Below are 22,349 nucleotides of genomic sequence, written 5' to 3' on the forward strand. Positions count from 1 at the left end.
CTATGTGTGCAAGCGTAGTGAAGGCATTTCTTTCGTAGACCTGTTCTACCAATATATTGTAGTCTTTGGTTTGTTTTACACAGAACATTACCTACGTGATCGTTCAAACTTAAGTTATTCGTAGTTGTAATCCCTACGTATTTAGCTGAATTTAGAGCCTTTAGATTCGTGTGATTTATCGTGTAACCGAGATTTAGTGGATTCCTTTTGGTAGTCACGCGGATGACTCCACGCTTTTCATTACTTAGAGTCAATTGTCGCTTTTCACACCATACAGATATCTTGTCTAAATCGTTTTACAATTTGGTTTGATCATCCGATGACTTTATAAGATGGTAATTGACAGCATCATTTACGATCAATCTAAGAGTGCTACTCAGATTGTCTCCAAAATCGTGTATGTAGAGCAGGAACAGCAGAGGGCCTATAACAGTTCCTTGGGGAACGCCAGATATTACTTCTGTTTTACTCGGTGCTTTCCTTCAATTACTACGAACTGTAACCTTTCTAATAGGAATTCACTAATCAAGTCGCATAACTGAAACGATACGCCACAGCTACGCAATTTGATTAGAAGTCGCTTGTGAGGTACCGTGCCAAAAGCCTTCTGGAAATCTAAAGATATAGAAACAATTTTTCTCCATAGTCAGTAGCACCCAGTACTTCGTGAGAACAGAGAACTTGTTGAGTTTCACAAGAACGATATTTTCTGAATCCATGTTCGCTGTTTGTCAATCAACCGTTTTCTTCGAAATAACTCATAATGTTCGAACACATTATATGTTCCAAAATCCTACTGCATATCGACGTTAGCGATGTGGGTCTTTAATTCAGTGGATTACTCTTATTTTCTTCCTTGGGTACTGGTGGGACTTGTGCAACTTTCCAGTCTTTAGGTACGGATCTTTCAACGAGCGATTGGTTGTATATGATTGCTAAATATGGACTACCTTGACTGGATACAATTAGGACCGGAGGCGTTGCCTTATTAAGTGAGTTAAGTTGCTTTGCTACACCTATCTACTCTAAGTTACTCATTTCGGCAGTCGTTCGTGGTTCGAATTCTGGAATACTTACTTCGTTTTCTTTGGTGAATCAATTTCAGAAAGCCGTATTTAGTAACTCTGCTTTAGTGGCACTGTCATCAGTAACATCACCATTGTTATTGCGGAGTTAAGTTATGGATTGTATATTTCCGCTGATGTACTTCAAATACGACCAGACTCTCTTTGGATTTTCCGCTGATTCCGAAACAGAGTTTCGTTGTGGAAAATATAAAAACCCTCTCGCATTGAAGTTCGAGCTACGTTTTGAACTTCTGTAAAACTTTGCCACCCTTGAGGTTTTTGCGTTCTTTTAAATTTGACATGCTTTTTTTTCGTTGCTCCTGCAACAGTGTTCTTAGCCGATTAGTGTACCATGGGGGATCAGTACCACCTCTTATTTAGGTATTTGGCACACGTCTGTCAACAGCTGTCGACAGTGTTTCTTTGAATTTAAACCACATCTGGAATATGCTTACAGCCGGCCGCGGTGGTCTCGCGGTTCTAGGCGCGCAGTCCGGAACCGTGCGACTGCTACGGTCGCAGGTTCGAATCCTGCCTCGGGCATGGATGTGTGTGATGTCCTTAGGTTAGTTAGGTTTAAGTAGTTCTAAGTTCTAGGGGACTGATGACCACAGATGTTAAGTCCCATAGTGCTCAGAGCCATTTGAATATGCTTACATATTCAGATTGGAAGGGGTGGAGACTGTCTCTTAGGAAGTTTTCAAGCGAATTTTTATCTGCTTTTTTAAATAGATGTATTTTATGTTTACTTTTAGCAGGTTTGGATGCCACAGTATTCAGTCTCCTACAAGAACCTTGTGGTCACTCAACCCAGTATCCATCATGGTGCTTCCTATTAGGTCAGGATTATTTGTTGTTTAGTGGTGAAATATGTTTTCGCAACCATTTACACTTCGAATGGGCTCCTGAACTAATTGTTCAAAATAATTTTGTGAGAACGCATTCAGAACGAAGTTCCCATGACTCGTCATTACGACTGTCGGAACAGGCCTCGGTAGGCCAAACGGTACCGTCCGACCGCCGTGTCATCCTCAACCGATAGGCGTCACTGGATGCGGATATGGGAGGGCGTGTGGTCAGCCCGCCACCCTGTTGTCAGCTTTGACGACCGGAGCAGTTTCTTCTAAATCAAGTAGCTCTGCAGTTGGGCTCACAAGGGATGAGTGCACCACGCTTGCCAACAGCATTCGGTAAAACCTGACAGTCACTCATCCAGGTGCTAGCCAAGCCGGACAGTGCTTAACTTCGTTGAGCTGATAGAAACTGGTGTTACCAATGCTGCGAGGCCGTTGGCCAGACAGAAGAAGGCCTGTGCCTTGAAACTGAGTGAATGATGAGCTAGTAATATAAATGTGCTTGCTCGGATGGCGTGTATGAAAACAATGACCTTACCTCCACTGGCGAGACATTTGTTTGTCCCCGTCAGGGGATGGTGAACAGGCAGTCGCTTTTTTCGTCACGGTCAGGCATAGTACTTCCCTCAGCTTTCCGTTCCTCCACTCCGATTATACCCAGCAACGAGAAACAAACTGGCTAATTGTAATGACTGTTGGCAATTAGCATTCGAAAAATGTGTGTGAAATCTTATGGGACCTAACTGCTAACGTCATCAGTCCCTAAGCTTACACACTACTCAACCTAAATTATCCTAAGGACAAACACACACACCCATGCCCGAGGGAGGACTCGAACCTCCGCCAGGACCAGCTGCACAGTCCATGACTGCAGCGCCATAGACCCCTCGGCTAATCCCGCGCGGCAATTAGCATTCGGATTCATCACTTACTTACAGCAATAAACGTTTTGTTCCAGAATATGCCCATGGCTGGGATAAATGCATAGTATAAAAGAAAAGAGCCTGACGATAGTGAGGTCGCTAAACTAACATATTAAGTACCGAAACATGCAGGAAACAATACAGTTGTAGTCTTCAACAAACAATCAGACTGGTCCAGAAAGGAATCAGTTGACAGAACTGTCTACTAAACAAAACAGAAACATCAGTTCAATGATTCAAGGAATAGTTAACAGAAATTTTAACCATAAATTAAAATAGGATTTGTCCTTATCGTTAACAAGGCAGATACGAAGACAATAATTGTTTCTGACTATAGCCCACCTCTGACATGAAGAAAGCTTGAACACACTGCAAGTCTAATTCCCGAGGCCGAAGTATTGATAACTGCTGGAAAGAGCGAGAGTTAGGCATAGCGAGGATGAGAACTCATATGCAGAACTGAACTCCTAACATAGGTTCTACACATGGCTTAGCTGTCAAGTCTGGAGAGTAGGTGGTAAGATCTAGCGTCGCGGCCGCTAACATCGTCACGCGGTTGCTGAAATAATTAATGTTCAGTAAAACAAGGCTTGACTTTCAGGGGGACGCCCGACTTCCGTTGCTCGCCAACACTTGTTAAACATGTCAGACTAAGATAGATGCTCTAGTTTAGCAGCGCTAAGGTGGTTGTAACTTCGTGAAGGGTGTGGTGAAACTGATATTCTGTAAGACATGGTTTAACGCACAGAGAAATCCCCGACTTCCATTGCTCACCAACACTTGCTAAACATGCGCATGAGTGTGTATGGGAAAACAGACCCAGATGGATGCCCTAGGCTACTGGCCTTTCTACTAATAGTCCACCTTCTGTGTCCTATACAGGATGATTCGTCCCCGCCAATGTGAAGCACAGGTACAGAGTGAAGGTGCGATCACAGTTTTATTAGCTCGGTAAAAAAAAAAAAAAAAAAAAAAAAAAAAAAACAGGACTGGCCCAGTCGCAGTGATACCAAACCTCTAGCACCGATGGCGCCTGTGCGTAAAAAATCTGGGAAGGAATGTTGAAACTACATTCAGTTGGCACCCACTATGTGTAGAAGAGGGAAGTCCTCGACGAAGGAGCTGCTGTCAAATAAGCAACGGCTGCTTCTCATTAGCAGCTATCTGGTAGCTGTCAGGTACTGGATTAACAACGTATGCCTCCAAATTGGTACTTTGGGTACAGTGATCCACTCACCTGGGTATGTTATTGATAAGTCTACTTGCACACTACAACGAAATTAAACATATACAATTCGGCAATAAGATTTTCTCGAATCTAAACTAATTAGCAAATAAAAAGTTAAGATGTATGACTATTTCCTTTTCATTTTCAGTAATTAAATGACACTATCATTTAAGGGAAAGCACTCGATATTTGAGGTGCTGCAAGTCGTGGTATGGGGTTGAGGGATCTTCAGCATGCAGTCAGTAGTTGTGATCCTGTAACAGTCTTAATACGACGATCACTAAACTCAGTACAAAGGTATTACGTGCTCCAGTTATATATTTTGCTTCAATATTTTCAAATACCCAACCAAAAGAGCTCCGGTATATCTTCAACACAGGTGCTAAATTAATGTCAATTGAACGTTTTAGTCATTACAACGATTATATTCTGTATGTAACAATCAAAGATATTTTTCCAATAAGAAAACGCTCGGAAAGCAAGTTCCGGACCTGTCTGGCGCGCAGAGCCGTTATTTTGACAAAGCTGTGTTGCCCGACTCAGTGCCACGAAAAGGTTACGCAACTGTTATCTGCGCTGCAAATATAAATCAGAATGGCCACTATCATCTAAAACCTCACCGTCTGTGAATTGTGTGCTGTAATGCATTTTCTATGTGCGAAAAACATGAAAGCTATAAAGATTTTAATAAACTTTGTGCAGTATGCAGAAAGAACATTATATGTGATTTGCAGTAGGAAGATGGTGTTTGTTTCAGGGAGATCGGATGAGCGTCCATGGTGAAGAACGAAGTGTAAGATCATCTGTTGTGGCAAATAAACTTGTTGCAAACTTTAATGACAGGATGAGAGAAAATCGTCTGCTCACGAGTAGAGAATTATCAGTCAATTTCCCCCCAGACAGCTTTGTACGAACTTTTGACAAGTAATCTCTGTTACCACAAATTTTATGCACAATGGGTCCCAAAGCTTCTGACTGATGTCCACGAAAGGAAATTATTGGGAGGTGCATTTACATTTCTGATGCAGAAGGAGAGGAATTCCTCAATTACACTGGGAAACGGGTTGAAACGTGGGTTGCATAAGTCAACGTGGAGGCAAAAAACCAATCAATGCAGTGAGGCTACACTAACTTGCCACGTAAGCCTTTAAAGTGTCACCAAAAATTTTCTGCAAGAAATCTGACGACAAGAATTTTTTTGGATTTTGTGGAAAGAAGCACCAAAATAAACTTCGAAATTTACTTTGAAACTTAGACAAGCTCAGAAGAGCCATCCAGAGTAAAATTCATAAGATGATGTGTTCTAACATCTTATTTATGCACCATAACATTAGACCACATATTGCCACACACATACAGACGTTTCAACTAGGAACTGTTGGATGATTCTCTGTAGAGTCCCGGTGGCTCACAAAGCGTTTTTCACTTGTTTTCCAAAGTTCACAGCGACTAGAAGACAACGATGAGTTAAAAGAGAGTGTCAAAGCAAAGTTACGTTTTAAATCTGAAGATAGTCTGTCCATCAGATAGAAACTGGGAATCCAAACAATAAATACAGTTAACAACCTATACGCCATTAGTCTCCAATGTAGTGCTTAGTACAAACATCAAAAAACGTTTTGCATCACCCCGGTTCCCAGAACTCCTGAAGACAGATGTTGACTGTGGATATCGTATCACAGACACAGCCCCTTTGACTGTCTAGAGACGTCACTAAACCCGCCCAAAGATGTAAACAACCATGCATGAGCAGCGCTTATTAAACAGAGGGGGTCCGACAGCCAATCATTTCCAGCCATTCTACCAGGAAGGAGGTATACGGCTCGTGTTGTCTGTAGTTCAACCATGCCTAGACAGTCAATACCGCGGTTCGCTCGCGTCCGTTTTGTTACTTTGTGCCAGAAAGGGCTCTCAACAACGGAAGTGTCCAGGCGTCTCGGAGTGAATCTTAAGAGATGTTCGGACATGGAGGAGATACAGAAAGACAGGAACTGTCGATGACATGCCTCGCTCAGGCCGCCCAAGGGCTACTACTGCAGTGGATGACCGCTACCTACGGATTATGGCTCGGAGGAACCCTGACAGCAACGCCACCATGTTGAATAATGCTTTTCGTGCAGCCACAGGACGTCGTGTAACGACTCAAACTGTGCGCAACAGGCTGCATGGTGCGCAACTTCACTTGAGGTGGCGATCTACCGATTTTTCTATTTCTGATTAATGGTTTGAATATGGTCCACTGTGCTAAATCCTTAGTGAAATCCTGATAATTCTGTGTTGGTTCTCGTCTAGTGTTTTTCTTAACCGCTGTGTTAATATTTTTGTGAAGAGTTTATACAGGTTAGACATCAGGCTTATGGATTATAGTTGTTCATGTCATATTTCGTACCTTTCTTGTGAAAAAGAACAATCGTACTTGTTTTTCACTGATCGGGAATGTCTTCGGTTTGTATTATTTTGTTGAACACTTCTGTGATGATTGTTATTAGGAGATCTTGGGCTTCTTTTAAGAGTTCATTGTATATGTTATCTTATCCAGGTGATTTTCGATTTTTCAATTCTGTGATGGTTGTTCTAACATGGCTGTGTATTATAACAGGTATGGTTTCAATGGTGTTTAGGTTGTGATCTGTGGCTTTGTTGTGTATATGGTTGTGTATATTGCTTTGTAGAATTTCGTTGCTGATTTGATTATATCCTCTCTTGTGTTTAGATGTTCTCCCACCTGATTCTTCGTTCCTAGTATTCACTGTTTCCCAGCCTGGGCGCTTATCCTCGCTTTTCTAATTGATTTGTTTGTTTCTAGTATTTGTCTAGTTGTTGCTGATCGGTGCTCACGGATATCTTTCCGTATTTCCCTTTGCATTATTTTGTCTAGTTTCGTGTATTCTTCTTTACTCCTGTCTGAAATATCTCTAGTTTTTAACATTATCGATCTGTGGTCGATTACCTGTATGGCACTATGACTTACTTTGCTTCGACTTTTCTTCATTTTCTCATCTTTGCTTGTGTCCCAGTGAGCTTGGTATATACATTTTTCTAGCGTGTTATACATTTCTTGAGTGCTTTGTTTTGTACTGATATTTGCTTGTTGTAGTTGCTTCTGTAGTTCTTGTTTCTATTTGTCTCTGTTCAGTTTTGTATTTCTGGTTTGCTTGCTTTTCCTACGTTTCTTTATTTCTTTGGAATTTTTATTTTTGCCCTCACCATTCTATGGTCTGTGCTAAATTTTAATTGTGAGAATACTTGGATGTTCTTTTTTATGTTTTGTTTGTCCGTTAAAATGTAATCTATTTCGTTTTTCGTCTTGCCACCTGGCGAGCGCCAAGTCCATCTTTGGTTCTGATTTTTACTCAAGAAGATGTTGATTATTTTCAGTTTGTGTTCTTAAGGAAATTGTACCATTCTTTCTCCTCTCCTGTTCCTTGTTCGAAAGCCGTGTCGTCCGACTCCATCTACGTCATTGTTACTGCGGGGGCCGACTTTACTGTTGAAATCTCCAATTATTAGATTTATTGGTGATTTATATCTCTCTAAGGTGTCATCTAGTTTCTCACAGAAATCTTCTAATTCTTCGTCGGTACTCGTTTCTGTTGGAGCGTATATTTGTATGATTGCTATTTGATAACTTTGTGTGGTAAGTTTCAAAGCAGCTATTCTTTCTGACACTCACACTACTTCTTGTATGGATGATTTTAAGTCGCTTTTGATGATGAAGCCTATCCCTCATGGGGTTGATCCCTTGTAATACAGCAGATCGCAGTTTGATTTCTCTATGATGGCTTCCCTTGTTTTCTTTAGCTCTCATAGTCTGAGTGTATGGAATTTTATTTCTTTTAGTGTATTTTAGAGCTCTTCTTCTCTCTCTATGGATCTCTGCGTTTGTACGTTCAATGTTCCTACAATGATTTCGATATTGTTGCTCCTTGTTAGTCTGGTGCTTTTGACCATAGTTTCTTCTATGTTGTCTGTTGTGATTATATTAGTTTCTTGCCTGGTAGAGTGTCTTCTCAGCTCCATATCAGCATGCTTCTTTCTTATTTTCTTCTTTGTTTAGTGTAATTCCACACCCTCTCTTGTTGCTCTTGTTGTGAATCAAAAGAATCTATATCGGCATATTAAAGTGTCCTCATGCCATAAATCTGAATTCTGTGTGATTTCTAGGTTTCCAATGGGAATTCCCACCTTGGAGGCTTTTTTGTTTCCTAATGTGTGTAGTTCCTCGCATTCTAAAGGCCCCATTATTCTGTTCTTTAAAAGATACTTCATCACTATTTCGTTTGTAGTGCTTTTCGTGAGATTGCCGATGTATAACCACCCTATTTTGTCAGCTGCTTGCATGTCCTGGTCTTTTTGCGTCCCTTTTATGGTGTTCCTGTGGTTTGTATTTCTTCCTCCTTGTCTTCTTTTCCATGTAACTGTTTCCCATGGCTGCTCCATCTGTTCATTTTCTTCGTTTTCTGTTTCTTCATGTTGGTACTCTCTTTCAGTGCTTCTTGTTGTTGTTGTCCTTGCCCCCTTATTGGGAAGAAGCAAAACAATTTAGAAAATGGGTTACTCATAATGTTTTACCATCCATTAGAAAACATGGTGAATATAAAATGAAAGATAAAATGACTCACTTGTTCAGAGACTTAATGCTGCCATTTTTACTACAAGAACAGTATCTGAAGTAAGTGATAGTCTGATACGAAAAATAGTCTACGTTGCTTGTTTTCATTCTCCTATAACGTCTGGTATTATATGTTGGGGTATCTCTTCCCATTAACGTAGAGTAATTTTGGCTCACAAGCAGGATGATCGGCAATAAGAGGTGTAAGTTCGCGACCGCTATTCAATAGCCTGGATATTCTGTCATTGGCCTCTAAGTATATATATTCTTCAATGTCGTTTCTTGTTAATAGTATCAGCTTATTCCCAAGAATTAGCAGCTTTCACTCAGTTGATACTAGGCAGAAATCCAATCTGCGTTTGGATTGCACATCCTTGACTCGTGCAGAAAGGCGTGCAATATTCTGATCCATCTGTTTTCAATACGCTACCACAGAATTCAAAAATCTTAGAAGTGGTCCACGTGCTTTCGGATCTAAACTGAGGAGTTTCCTCATGTGTCACTCCTATTCTGTCTAGCACTTTCTTGAAAAATTCAGCTTCTTCTTGTGTTATATTTTTGATTGTGTTAATACAAACTTATAGCTTGTCATCTTTTTAGGATTCTTAAACACTTTAATCTATTATATTTTTCTGTTTTAATTTCATGTATTGACACATTCCATGACGACGGAGATTTCCTCTTCAATTTGGTCCTACGGTACTAAACGTGTAAAAGAAAAACTATAATGAAGTACTACCTGAAAAAGCTGCAGATATATCCATTCACATATCAGTAATACGAGTTTGTCCAGAAAGTAAGTTCCGATCGGTCGCTAAATGGAAACCACAGCGAAAATCACATGCATTTTATTTGCAAGAGTTAGCTACACTTTCAGATACTTCTCTACATAGTCGCCGCTCCAACTTAGACATTTGTCGGAGCGTTATACCAAATTTCAAACACCATCGTCATAGAAGGCAGCCGCCTGTGCTTTTCGATACTTTCTATGCTGGTCTATAGCGCGTAGCCTGCGCCCAAGTGTTGTCTTTGTATCCAGCATTTCATGTGAACAGAGATGATAGTCAGGACGAGGCAATTAGGGCTGTGTTGTGGGTGATCGAACACTTCCCATCGAAAAGGCTGCAGGAGCGTCTTCAATGACCCTGCAGAGTGCAGCTGAGAATTGCCATGAAGAAGAAGTGCATGGCAGTTGTGTTAGGTGGGCTGCATTCATTAAGGCGAAGCCTCTCAGCGGACCCTCCTACTTGGCGGGAGACATCATTGTTCTAGGCACCTTTACTCGCTCACAGTGCGCTCACAACTGAAAAGAGCGTCTTGATGCGATCGACAGCCACACTAGAGACACTACCCAACACAGCTGTGCAAAGCTTCATCGGGTTTTCACTGTTGTGTCAATTTCGCGACAGATCGCAACTTACTTTCTGGACAACTCTCGTATTTCGAAGTGATACAAAGATTGACAGCTTGTTCTAAATGTTCACCAACGTAAAACAAAATGCGACTTACAAAACTAAAAAAACGTATTGTCCTATGATTACAAAGTTGGTAAGTGGCAATTGGCATCAGTCATACTGATAGGAATCAGTAATACAAATACCTGGGTATGACAAGTGGAATCATCACATAGGCTCAGTCGTAGGTAAGGCGAATGGTAAACTTCGGTTCTGTGGCGGGATATGGGGAAATGCAATAAGTACACTAAGATTGTCCGCCTCTGTAGCGCAGCGGTAGCGTTACCGCCTACCACGCAAGGGGGCCCAGGTTCGATTTGCGGCAGGGGAATGGGTGTTGTATGTCCTTCATCATCATTGACACCCAAGTCGCCGAAGTGGCGTCAACTAAAAAGACTTGCAATACGGCGGCCGAACCGCGAAGGGGATATCCCGGCCAATAAATGCCATACGATCATTTCATTTTTACTGCTTACAAATCGCTTTTGCTTCCTGTCTTAATGGTCACAGGTTTGTTTGATTCAGGGAAACCTGAATTGTCAGCCTCTTGTAGACAGACGGCAATTACCCCGCGAAAACGTAATTCCATAATTGGAAGGACCAGTATTGACGAAAAATCTAAAGGTATTCTTATGCGCCCTACGTGTCACTCCTGCCGGAGTCGTGAAGACAAAATAAGCTTGTTACAGCAGGAACGGAAACATTTAAGCAGCAGTTATTTCCGGTCTGCAAACGCGATTGGAACGAAAAAACCCTAACATTTGTTACGTGCTAAGCACCATTTGTCATGCACTTCAGAGTGGTTTACAGAGCATGTATGTAGACGTAGAAGCCTGAGAAATGTTTTCACCAGCAGGGCGGTGTAAGCAGCTGCTGCCCGTTTGGGAACTTCTGCTGGCACACTGCTAATTATAGGATAATAATTGTGTGGAAACGCCTGCATGTCCTTCATAATTACCACATTCCAGTATGCCTTGCGAATAATAAAGAGTTCCTCGTTTAAACCGAATTCCCTCGACATAAATTCGGTGGCGGTACCAGGGATATTTCTGAATACACTGACGGAAAAATAATTGCCACACCGAAAAATAGTTAATGTAGAGTAATGAAATTTCTGGAATAAATTGTTTAAGTAACATATTTAAGTGATTAACGCTGCAAGATCACAGGTTAATGTAAGCACTAGATAATGCACTGCAAATCCGAAATGCTAATACACTAATAACCGGCGTAACCATCCGAAATTTGAAGGCAGGCATGCAAAAGTGCATGAACTGCGTTGTACAGGTACCGGATGTCAGTTTGTGGCATGGAGTTCCAAGCCTATTGCACTTGGTCAGCCAATGCTCGGTCTATTACTGCTGTTTGTGGGTGACGCTACAGCTGTCTTCCGATGATGTCCCATATGTGCTCGACTGGAGACAGATCTGTTAATTGAGCAGGCCAAAGCAACACCACTTCGATGTTCTGTAGAGCATGTTGGGTTATAACAGCGGTATGTGGGCGAGCGGTATCCTCTTGGAAAACATCCTGTGGAATGCAGTTCATGAATGATGGCACAACAGGTCACGTACAAATTTGCAGTCAGTGTGCGTGGAATAACCAAGAGAGTACTCCTACTGTCATATGAAATTGCAACCAGCCTATAACTCCAGGTACAGGTCCAGTGGGTCTACCATGCAGACAGGTTGGTCGCAGGTCCTCAACTGGCCTCCTTCTAACCAACACACGCATATCACTGGCACCGAGCAAGAACCAGCTTTCATCGGAAAACACAGCAGACCTGCACCCTGCCCTCCAATGAGCTCTCGCTTGACACAACTAAAATTGCAATCGCGTTGGTTTGAGATCAGTGGAATGTACGCTGCGTGGCGTCTGACTCGGAGCTGTTTTAGATGTAACTGATTTGTAACAGCTCGTTCGGCAGATGATGTACGACACGTCAGAGCTATATGCTGAACACTGTGGTCTTCCCTCTCGGTATTAGCAGGTGCCCATCAGGAGCCCAGTCTTCTTGCGACCGTACATTCTCGTGACCACCGCTGTCAGCAGCCATGTACAGTCGTAGACATAAAAATTGACTGCCGGCCGGCTGCCACAGAGACTAAGTCCGAGTCGTTCACTTAAGGTGGCCAATAAAACCGACCACCTCTGACAACGCCAAGTCCGCCTATCTGCACAATCTGGCAACACAGTAACATGAGGAAGCGTCAGAAGGCAGTGTTCTCTACTTCCGAGATATTGTCGGGCCGTGTGAGACCGTGCTCTAGTGATAATCGTCGTGCATTCTAAACTTATAGTCGCGTGTTCGCGTCCTCCCGCATTTTTTTTTTTTTTTACCACATTTCGGCCCTCGTCTAAGGTTATGAGTCTGATGGAACATTGAAGATAATTCGCTTCACATTCTACCCATCAGTTCTAACAAATACTTCGAGAAACAATTCCGCAGGACAGCTCGTGGCTGCGTCGCGATCAGAACAGCTTACGCTCGAGCGTTCCCTCACGCTGTAGCGGGCCGGCCGGGGTTGCCGAGCGGTTCTAGGCGTTCCAGTCTGGAACCGCGCGGCCGCTACGGTCGCAGGTTCGAATCCTGCCTCAGGCATGGATGTGTGTGATGTCCTTAGGTTAGTTAGGTTTAAGTAGTTCTAAGTTCTAGGGGACTGATGACATAAGAAGTTAAGTCCCATAGTGCTCAGAGCCATTTCACGCTGTAGCGGCTACTGGCCACCGACCTGGCCCGCCGCCTGAAATCGGCCGCCGCCCGGGTGAACACAGCGCGACGCTGGCAGTGAATGTATCAACTGTAAGTTTCAAATTTGAAGTTCTAGTTATTATCTTGCAGTTACGCATTGAATTTTGCTTACTTGAAAATCATGAACTATGGTTAAGTGTTGAAAAATTGGGTCGCAAGTGGAAAAAGGTGTAACATCTGCAACACAATATTTACTTTTGGTATAATAGAGGGGTGAATGCAGAGAAGGCAGCTCGAAAGATTTGAACTGTGCGTGGAGCGAGTGGGAAAAGTACCCCAGAAAAAGATATTCTTGTTTCGACAGAGGTCGATCTGGCATGAATGATTTTCCACATTAAGGAAGTCTCGGCTACTGATATAAGTGCTGGATTACCATTTAACCATTATGCGACATTTGCATTCAACAGGGAAGGCTCATAAGTCTGTAGGAGTACTGCATGCTCTAATTCGAAACAACAAAAATCAACAGAGTGACTATTATTGCAGTTTTGCTTAACATCATCAGGTCGCTCATTGAGCATTCCTACGCAATATTGTTACTGGTGACGGGTTATGATGCCTTTATCGTTAACTTCGTAAGAAGAAATGAAAGGCTGAACCCTATCAAAAGACGTAAACTCCAGCAAAGAGTAGTGTGAACATAATATTTTCCATCTGATAGCTCCAAAATTGTGTTTTGCACTACGAATTCTTCCCCAAGGTTGTGTCCACCACAGCTGGAATTTGTTGCCAACAATTGAGACACCTTTTTGTCGCAGTGTAAGAAAATCGACCGACAAAACCATATCACGTGTGCTACTGCTTGATAACGCACTCTGTTGATTTGAGAAACAAAACTATCTAGGAGACTGATAGGGAAGTTCTCTCTCAGGAACTTGCATTGACAGGAAGTCATTTCTCAGGCACTTGTCCCTCTGATCGTATACTCATAAAATTTTACCTTTTCCACACTTGATCGATCAGCTGTCAAGGCAGTTCGTTTCCAGACGAAAATGCTCTTCAAACTACACTGGTTTGATGATATCGTTTGAACCAGCAGGTTTCTACAGACGTACAATCTGTAAACTACCTTAATATTGTCAGGTGTTTTTAGATATTGTGAAAGAATATACTGTTGCTGATTGATTTCTCTTTGATGATCACTGTTGTGTTCAATAAACTGATAGAAATTGCAATTAAAATATTCATTGTAGTAATACAAAACTAATTCAACTACCTACAGAAACATCACGACGGCAGTCTATCTTTATAAATAATTGTCTGGAAGACCATTGCGCCTATTTTAACACGAATTAGTAGGTTATTACTGCCTTTGACTTCGGGAAGGTCTGTATTTACTTCATGTCCTGTATCACACTCTAGTATTATGAAAATGTGGCACTTCATAGATAAGATTATGTATTCACAACAACAAAAAGCATGTTGGCAGAAAAGAAAAGTGGAATTACGAATTTTGCAGGTTGTCTCTCTGACACTAAGGGGTACTGAAAGTAGCAAGACGAATTTTGATCGAGCATTGTCTTACGATTCCCTTATTGAGTTTCTATCTGCCTGCTTGTAGCTCCGCTACTAAATAATAAAAAATCTGGCTGTTGGCGAGTCTCAGAAGGCGAACGAAAGCAGCTTGCACCTGGTTGGGAAGCACATTACCTTTTTTTTTTATAAGCAGTAAGTAACTGAAACTAATAACTACATTCGTTGCGTCGAATTGGGGACGTATATAACTCAAAACATACTGATAATTGCAGCAAAGGGCAAAAAGAAAGAGAGCAAAGTGTGAGGCTAAGGAGCCATTACATAAAACCTAGCCGGCAGTTGTGACCGCGCGGTTCTAGGCGCTTCAGTCCGGAACCGCGCGACCGCTACGGTCGCAGGTTCGAATCCTGCCTCTGGCATGGATGTGTGTGATGTCCTTAGGTTAGTTAGGTTTAAGTAGTTGTAAGTTCTGGGGGACTGATGACTTCAGATGTTAAGTCCCATAGTGCTCAGAGCCATTTGAACCATAAAACCTAAGAGTGGAATCCGTACCACCATTAACCGGTACTGCATGTTGCACCGGATGGGAAACAAAAACTGCGAAGAACCTTTCGCACTGGGGACAAATGGAGGAAAGGGGGAAAATGCTGCTACACAAAGCGAGGGGTAACGACGAAACTCTCCATCTGCTGTATCATCCAGGTATAACTTCTCGCAATGGCCACGGTAGATCCCGCGTTGTACCGAGTAGTGTTCTATCATCGTCTTGTAATATTTAGCTTCTCTTACCCGTGATGATCCATGTGCGTAGAAAGTCGTGGTACGCACTCCACAAATAATTGGAAAAATATTTTCGATACTTTGGGTTTCGGAGGATCTTGCAATACCGTTCCTGCAAATAGTTCCAAAAGTCTTAAGTGTCCTTAGTGCCGTCTCGAAACAAATAATGCACTGCATATCCACGAAGCCACGTCACGGCATTAGTTTTCGTGCGTGGGTAATACGTCTCAGTCGCGCGGAGTGGCCTTGCGATTTGAGGCGCTATATCACGGAGTGCGCGGCCCCTCCCGCCGGAGGTTAGAGTCCTCCCTCGGGAATGGACGTCTGTGTTGTTCTTAGCATAAGTTAGTTTATGTAGTGTGTAAGCCTAGGGACCGGTGACTTAAGCAGTTTGGTCCCTTAGGTATTCACACACATTTGAACAATACGTCTCATCCAAAAATAATATACCCTTGGGTTCGATATAATTCGTTGTAACTCGAAGGAAGTACGCTAACATTTGCCTCACTAAGTGCCACACTGCCGCAGACTCGCCACAGCTAAGACGATGTTCATCGTTGTCTTGAACGCCACAGCTCGTGCACGTGGGTGAGTCCACCATATGGATCGCATATAACCTTGATCTGGTCACCTGCTTACCGTTGACAGTGACATACCACATCGCCGTGACGGCAGTGTCACGTGATGAATCGTCCTCCACACTACTCGCCAGCTGACGTTTAGGTGCTTCCTCTCCACGATGTTATCGGGTCGTCCACGCTGCAGGACACGATAAACCGTCCTTGCCGTCGCCAGTCGAGTCGCTGGTAAAGCAAGTCGATCGTAACTGAGTTCGAGGTAAAAGAGACTGACGTAGAAGAGTGACGAGGGGACGTGGTATATCGGCACAGATGGTGAGAGGGAGGGTAGCTCTAGTTCTTCTAAGAAAAAACTCGTCAGACTGTCCGCACGGTGGTGCATAGTTTGACTAACGTGCTCACAAATAGGGCGACCGCTCTGTCATGAACGTGATATAGGCCAAGCCCTCCCCGATCCGGGAGAAGGGTGAGAGTCTCATATTTGATCTTGAGCAGTATTCCTGAACTCAAGAAGGACCCAAAAGCCGCCAGTATACGGCGAGCTAACATCACCGGTATAGGTAATATCGAGGCGAGGTTCGGAATGCGTGACGCTAAATGTGTGTTGACATACTGGGTCCGTTGGACGATGTTCAGTGCTCGTAGGCGGCTGTTGGCTATCCCAGTCCGAACATTTCGTAAAAGTCGTCGAAAGTTGTGAGCAGCGGTTCGTCGCATATCGTCTTTGAAATCAATGCCGAGGCATTTCAAAGTATCTCTGAGCTGTAAGGTCCTCAGGCAGACCGACTCCGATGTTCATCGTCACTGGTTTTGCGACGTTGATACGACTACCAGTGACCATGCCATGTGTGGCTATCCAATTCAGTGCGCTGGCGGTGTCGTTGCTGTTGCGGATGACAATCACCAGGTCGTCAGCGTATGCTTTGCAGTGGAACTGTGGTCTCGCAACGTCATATCCGTTAGTTGTTGGCGCAGGCCGCATAGGAGTGGTTCCATGGCCACTGCGTAAAGTAAAATGGACAGAGGGCAGCCTTGGCGTATCGATCGAGAAATTGTGAGGGGCTGTGTAGGCCAGCCATTGACGATCACCTTGTATGTTGCTCCACGGAGTAGTCCCATCGCGACAGTGACAAATGGCTGTGGGTATCGCATATGCTGGACGACTGCTTCCAAATAGTCGTGGTCCACGCGACCGAAAGCTTGAAGCTTGACTGTAATCGATTGCCGCCAGCGCACTCTTCAGACGACATGTCCTCGCCAGTGACATCAAGTCACGATATTCACTGAGTGCTCTTTGAATATTATTGTCGCCTCCTAATAAGGTTTGATCGGGTAAGATGACGTGTTGTAAGGACTGGTGTATCCGCGCCGCGAACAGTCGAGAAAAGATCTTTAAGTCGCAATTCGAGAGCGTCAGCGGGCGGTAGTCCTGCATCCGTTAGCCAACGGACGGTTTTTGAATAAGACAATCATGCCTTCTACAAGGGTCGCGTGGAGCGGCACTTCTGGGGATAATAGTTCACTTGTCCGCAGCTCGTGGTCGTGCGGTAGCGTTCTCACTTTCCACGCCCGGGTTCCCGGGTTCGATTCCCGGCAGGGTCTGGGATTTTCTCTGCCTCGTGATGACTGGGTGTTGTGTGATGTCCTTAGGTTAGTTAGGTTTAAGTAGTTCTAAGTTCTAGGGGACTGATGACCATAGCTGTTAAGTCCCATAGTGCTCAGAGCCATTTGAGCCAATAGTTCACGACAGATATCTGTCCATCGGGTGGCTAATAAATATTCCTGTAAAATTCCGAGGAGAGGCGATCAGGACCCGGAGACTTGTTTATAGCTCCTTTTCTAAAGGCTTCGATCACTTCCTTCCGTAATTTCTTCCATCAAGGTCACTTCCATCGCCTGGATGACGGTGCAATTAATCGTCTGTGAGACGTCCTCCAGTGCTGTCGGATCAGGAGTCTGAGCTGAATAGAGATGGGAATAATGATCGTAGAACGCTGTTCTTATGTCGTGTCGCGTGGTGAGGCGACGACCGTCCTCCGTGTCGATGAAGCGTATCAGCGCTCTTTGGCGTCGTTTACGTTCACGAAGTACGTGGAACATAGACGGGCGTTCGCTCGCTATCCTATCAGAGAGATTAGAGCCCACACAGAAGCATACCGACAATCCTTCTTTCCACGAACAATACGAGACTGGAATAGAAGAGAGAACCGATAGAGGTACTCAGGGTACCCTCCGCCACACACCGTCCGGTAGCTTGCGGAGTATGGATGTAGACCCTGCGTCCTCGAGCGGATGACCACCCCCTCTAGGTGGCGTCGCATATTAACGATGATCTGAGCCTTAGCACAGTGGACCGCCGTTTGTCGTTCCAGCGCTATAGCATCGCAGTCTCGCAGTACCCTGAAGTGAAAATGGAGTGTATGTCTACGCCAAGCAGAGTGTTCGCGAGCGTAGGTTAACAACGTTCGCCTCAGTGCCGGTTTGGCGCAGTCCAACCACCAGCGGATCGTTGTGGGACTGTCCGTCATACATAATAATCGCCCTACATCCGCCGATGACAGGATGGTACATTTTTTGTCAGTTCATTTTTGATCTGTCGTACCCCCTTAAGAAACGGGTACGTTGTAAAGGTGGTCCATTTTTCGGCCATGTGGCTGACCACTTTGCCGTAAGGCTGGAAACCCGCGGTGACTACGTCCGGTGGTACTTCGAACGGGAGTTCGAAGACTCTTATCATATGGCGGACAAGCCCTGGGTGATCGACAGAGACAGCTCCAATATGGCAATCAGAATGTATGAATTTAAGGTCGTTCGCATGTGCTCGCACGATTCTGTTCCACACCTCGTCACTTACTAATTTGATGTAGACAACAATGTACGCGATAGAGAGATGGATACCAATTATGTTCAATTTTAACGTCGTCACATAGAAAACGTTCTGGCCGTGCATGATCGGGTTGAAAATTTATCTTGATAGCGGTTTGTCGGTATGAAAGTGCCATATTACTTCGGTAGTGATGGACTCTAAACTAGGAATTACAATTACGAAAAACACATAGAAAGTGTTGTGGGGAAGGCTATCCAAAGACAGCGTTTTATTGACAGGACACTTAGAAAATGTAACAGATCTACTAAGGAGACTGCCTACACTAGACTTGTCCGCCATCTTTCAGAAAGTTCAAAGAAGGGCAGCACGTTTTGTACTATCGCGAAATATGGGAGAGAGTGTCACTGAAATGATACAGGATTTGGGCTGGAAGTCATTAAAAGAAAGGCGTTTTTTGTTGTGACGGAAACTTCTCACGAAATTCCAATCACCAACTTTCTCCTCCGAATCCGAAAATATTTTGTTGACACCGACCTACATATAGAGACACGATCACCACGATAAAATAAGGGAAATAAGAGCTCGTACCGAAAGATATAGGTGTTGGTTCCTTCCGCGCACTATACGAGCTTGGAATAATTGAGAATTGTGAAGGTGGTTCGATGACTCCTCTGCCAGGCACTTAATTGTGATTTGCAGAGTATCCATGTAGATGTAAATGTACAAGTAGTAAACAACTACGCAAACTCGCGACCGTGCGGACGGGACGTAAACAGGACGTCCTCGCCGCAGCGCTGCGGGAAGCAGGCTGTTTACTTCGGAGCTAACGAAGAGGTGCGACAGCTGTCTTATTTATTGGCCCAGTAGCCGCTTTGACAGATAAATCGCAACGTAATAGATGAGAGTAGCTGTATTTCCCGTGCGCAAGTACTTTCGTGGACTCAAAAGCATTAACTGATATCATTATATCACATCTCAAGAGAAAACCACTCATATTATTCAACTGAAATGACACGATAATAGCCGGCCGCGGTGGTCTCGCGGTTCTAGGCGCGCAGTCCGGAACCGCGCGACTGCTACGGTCGCAGGTTCGAATCCTGCCTCGGGCATGGATGTGTGTGATGTCTTTAGGTTAGTTAGTGCCATCAAGGAGTAGCTCGTCGGACACAGAGTTGCCAAACATATTCTACGTTGTTCAAATGGTTCAAATGGCTCTGAGCACTATGGGACTTAACTTCTGTGGTCAGCAGTCCCCTAGAACTTAGAACTACTTAAACCTAACTAACCTAAGGACATCACACACATCCATGCCCGAGGCAGGATTCGAACCTGCGACCGTAGCAGTCACGCGGTTCCGGACTGCGCGCCTAGATCTACGTTGTTGCCAAGTTTCAGTTATACTACCAGGAAGGGTACCAGCTGATGTTTCTGTGAGTGACCTCGGAAGTGACTACAGATACGTCTCAAAGTTGTGGGTGGCAATGGTCGGAATATCCCCATTATATGTCAGTGAGTCTTATTCGCGTTTCTGTAATTAGGTTTAGGGGCTAGAGTGTAATTATTTGTAATACATCTATGCGCTGAGTGCAAACGAAATGTCATAAATTAATCACTGCAGGAATTATTTGTGTTTTACTGTCTTAAGCGGACTTAAACCTTGAAAGCATGTTCACCAAACGCGATTTACAATTTTGGAACCTCTCCAATGGTTAAGTTGGCAACGTATCTTTGCTACACAATAATATTATTGAGAGCACTGCCATTGGCACACCCACCAGAAGACAGGTATGACCTGGTTTCTCGCTGTCAACTCTTCTGAAGGATATTCTGCCGTTGCTCGAAACGTGAAGATTGAAGGTGAATTCGAATATTCCAAATGGTTCAAATGGCTCTGAGCACTGTGGGACTTAACATCGGAGGTCATCAGTCTCCTAGAACTTAGAACTACTTAACCCTAACTAACCTAAGGACATCGCACACATGCATGCCCGAGGCAGGATTCGAACCTGCGACCGTAGCGGTCGCGCGGTTCCAGACTGAAGCACCTAGAACCGCTCGGCCACACCGGCCGGCGAATATTTTAAGTGGCGAAAATCTGATTTTTCTATTCTTCCAGCTCTAATGTTCAAAAAATATTTACTATAAGAGGCAGTCATAATTAGTGGACTCTGAGAAACTCCATCTGTCATCTTATAATTGTGAATAACTACTTTTTTCATCTGCACAGCACCGCAGTATGAACTCGAGGGTTTCGTAGGATTCCTATACTTAATTTCGTTGTGACCGTTTTCACAGTAGAGGAGAAGCAAAATCATCTGACTTGAAATATACTTTTCCTGTAAGATTTGAATCTCTGGCTACAGTTGCAGTAGCTCATCCAGTAAGTATCAAGAATGAAAGCGCCGGCCGCGGTGGTCTCGTGGTTCTAGGCGCGCAGTCCGGAACCGTGCGAATGCTACGGTCGCAGGTTCAAAAAATGGCTCTGAGACCTATGGGACTCAACTGCTGTGGTCATACGTCCCCTAGAACTTAGAACTACTTAAACCTAACTAACCTAAGGACATCACAAACATCCATGCCCGAGGCAGAATTCGATCCTGCGACCGTAGCAGTCGCACGGTTCCGGACTGCGCGCCTAGAACCGCGAGACCACAACGGGTCGCAGGTTCGAATCCCGCCTCGGGCATGGATGTGTGTGATGTCCTTAGGTTAGTTAGGTTTAAGTAGTTCTAAGTTCTAGGGGACTGATGACCACAGCAGTTGAGTCCCATAGTGCTCAGAGCCAAGAATGAAAGCATTCAACTTTTGCTGTAGTATAGGCTAAGCGGGAAAGAAGCAGGTTTCCCACAAATTAAACGATGAGAGACACTGTAATTAACGCATAAAGTAATCATCTCGCAAATGTAAATTTTCCAAATTTAAACATGTATTTTTCAGAAAATTACAACTATATCTAGTGAAGTGTGTAGTTTAATGCAGCTTCAGTCTGTCACCATCACTGAGTTGCCAAACATTTTCTGAACAGCACTTAAGATACAAATATATGTGTGTGTGTGTGTGTGTGTGTGTGTGACATGTCCGAAAGAACAGACACTACGAACCGAAACAGACAGCCTTGTTAATCAATTAAATATCGAAGGACAGATGTCCAGGCTGTTACAGGGCGTTAAAATACAGCAGCAGATGAAAATTTGTGCCTGACCAGGTTTGCAACTGGGTTCGTGATGTCTTTTCTTTCGGACATGTCCAAAAGAACAGACACCACACATATATGCATATACAGGATGTTTCAGAAGGAGTAGTAGTTATGTTATGAGATGGTAGTATAGACGAACTGCTTAAGAAATTCCATATAAATGTGTCCACTTTTTGTTGATTACAGAGATACAGCTGTTAGTACATAAACGTAACAAACTCAAAGCAAAGGCAAATAAGGACGTTCAAAGTTGATATTCAAAAATTCCCCCACCAACCTAAATCGGCTTTTCGATTTACTTTATCTTTGTAGACTTCGCCTTTCAACCATCCCCACAGGTAAAAGTCCAAAGTGATGAGGTCCAGGGACCTTGGTGGCCTAGAAAAGTGCCCATATCTACTGACCCATCTTCTGGGAAATGTTAGGATTGGAAGATGTGTCACCTGACAACTAAAATGTGCAGGATCCCCGTCATAATGGAGGAACATACGCATTCTTGTAGCCAACGGAACCTCTTCCAAAAGTGCTGGAAGCTCATTTTCAAGGAAGTGTGGACATTGGTGTCCTGTAAGGACCAACAAACGAAACGAAAATGCATCGAA

The sequence above is a fragment of the Schistocerca nitens genome, chromosome 3, assembly GCF_023898315.1.
Source record: "Schistocerca nitens isolate TAMUIC-IGC-003100 chromosome 3, iqSchNite1.1, whole genome shotgun sequence".
Taxonomy (NCBI): domain Eukaryota; kingdom Metazoa; phylum Arthropoda; class Insecta; order Orthoptera; family Acrididae; genus Schistocerca; species Schistocerca nitens.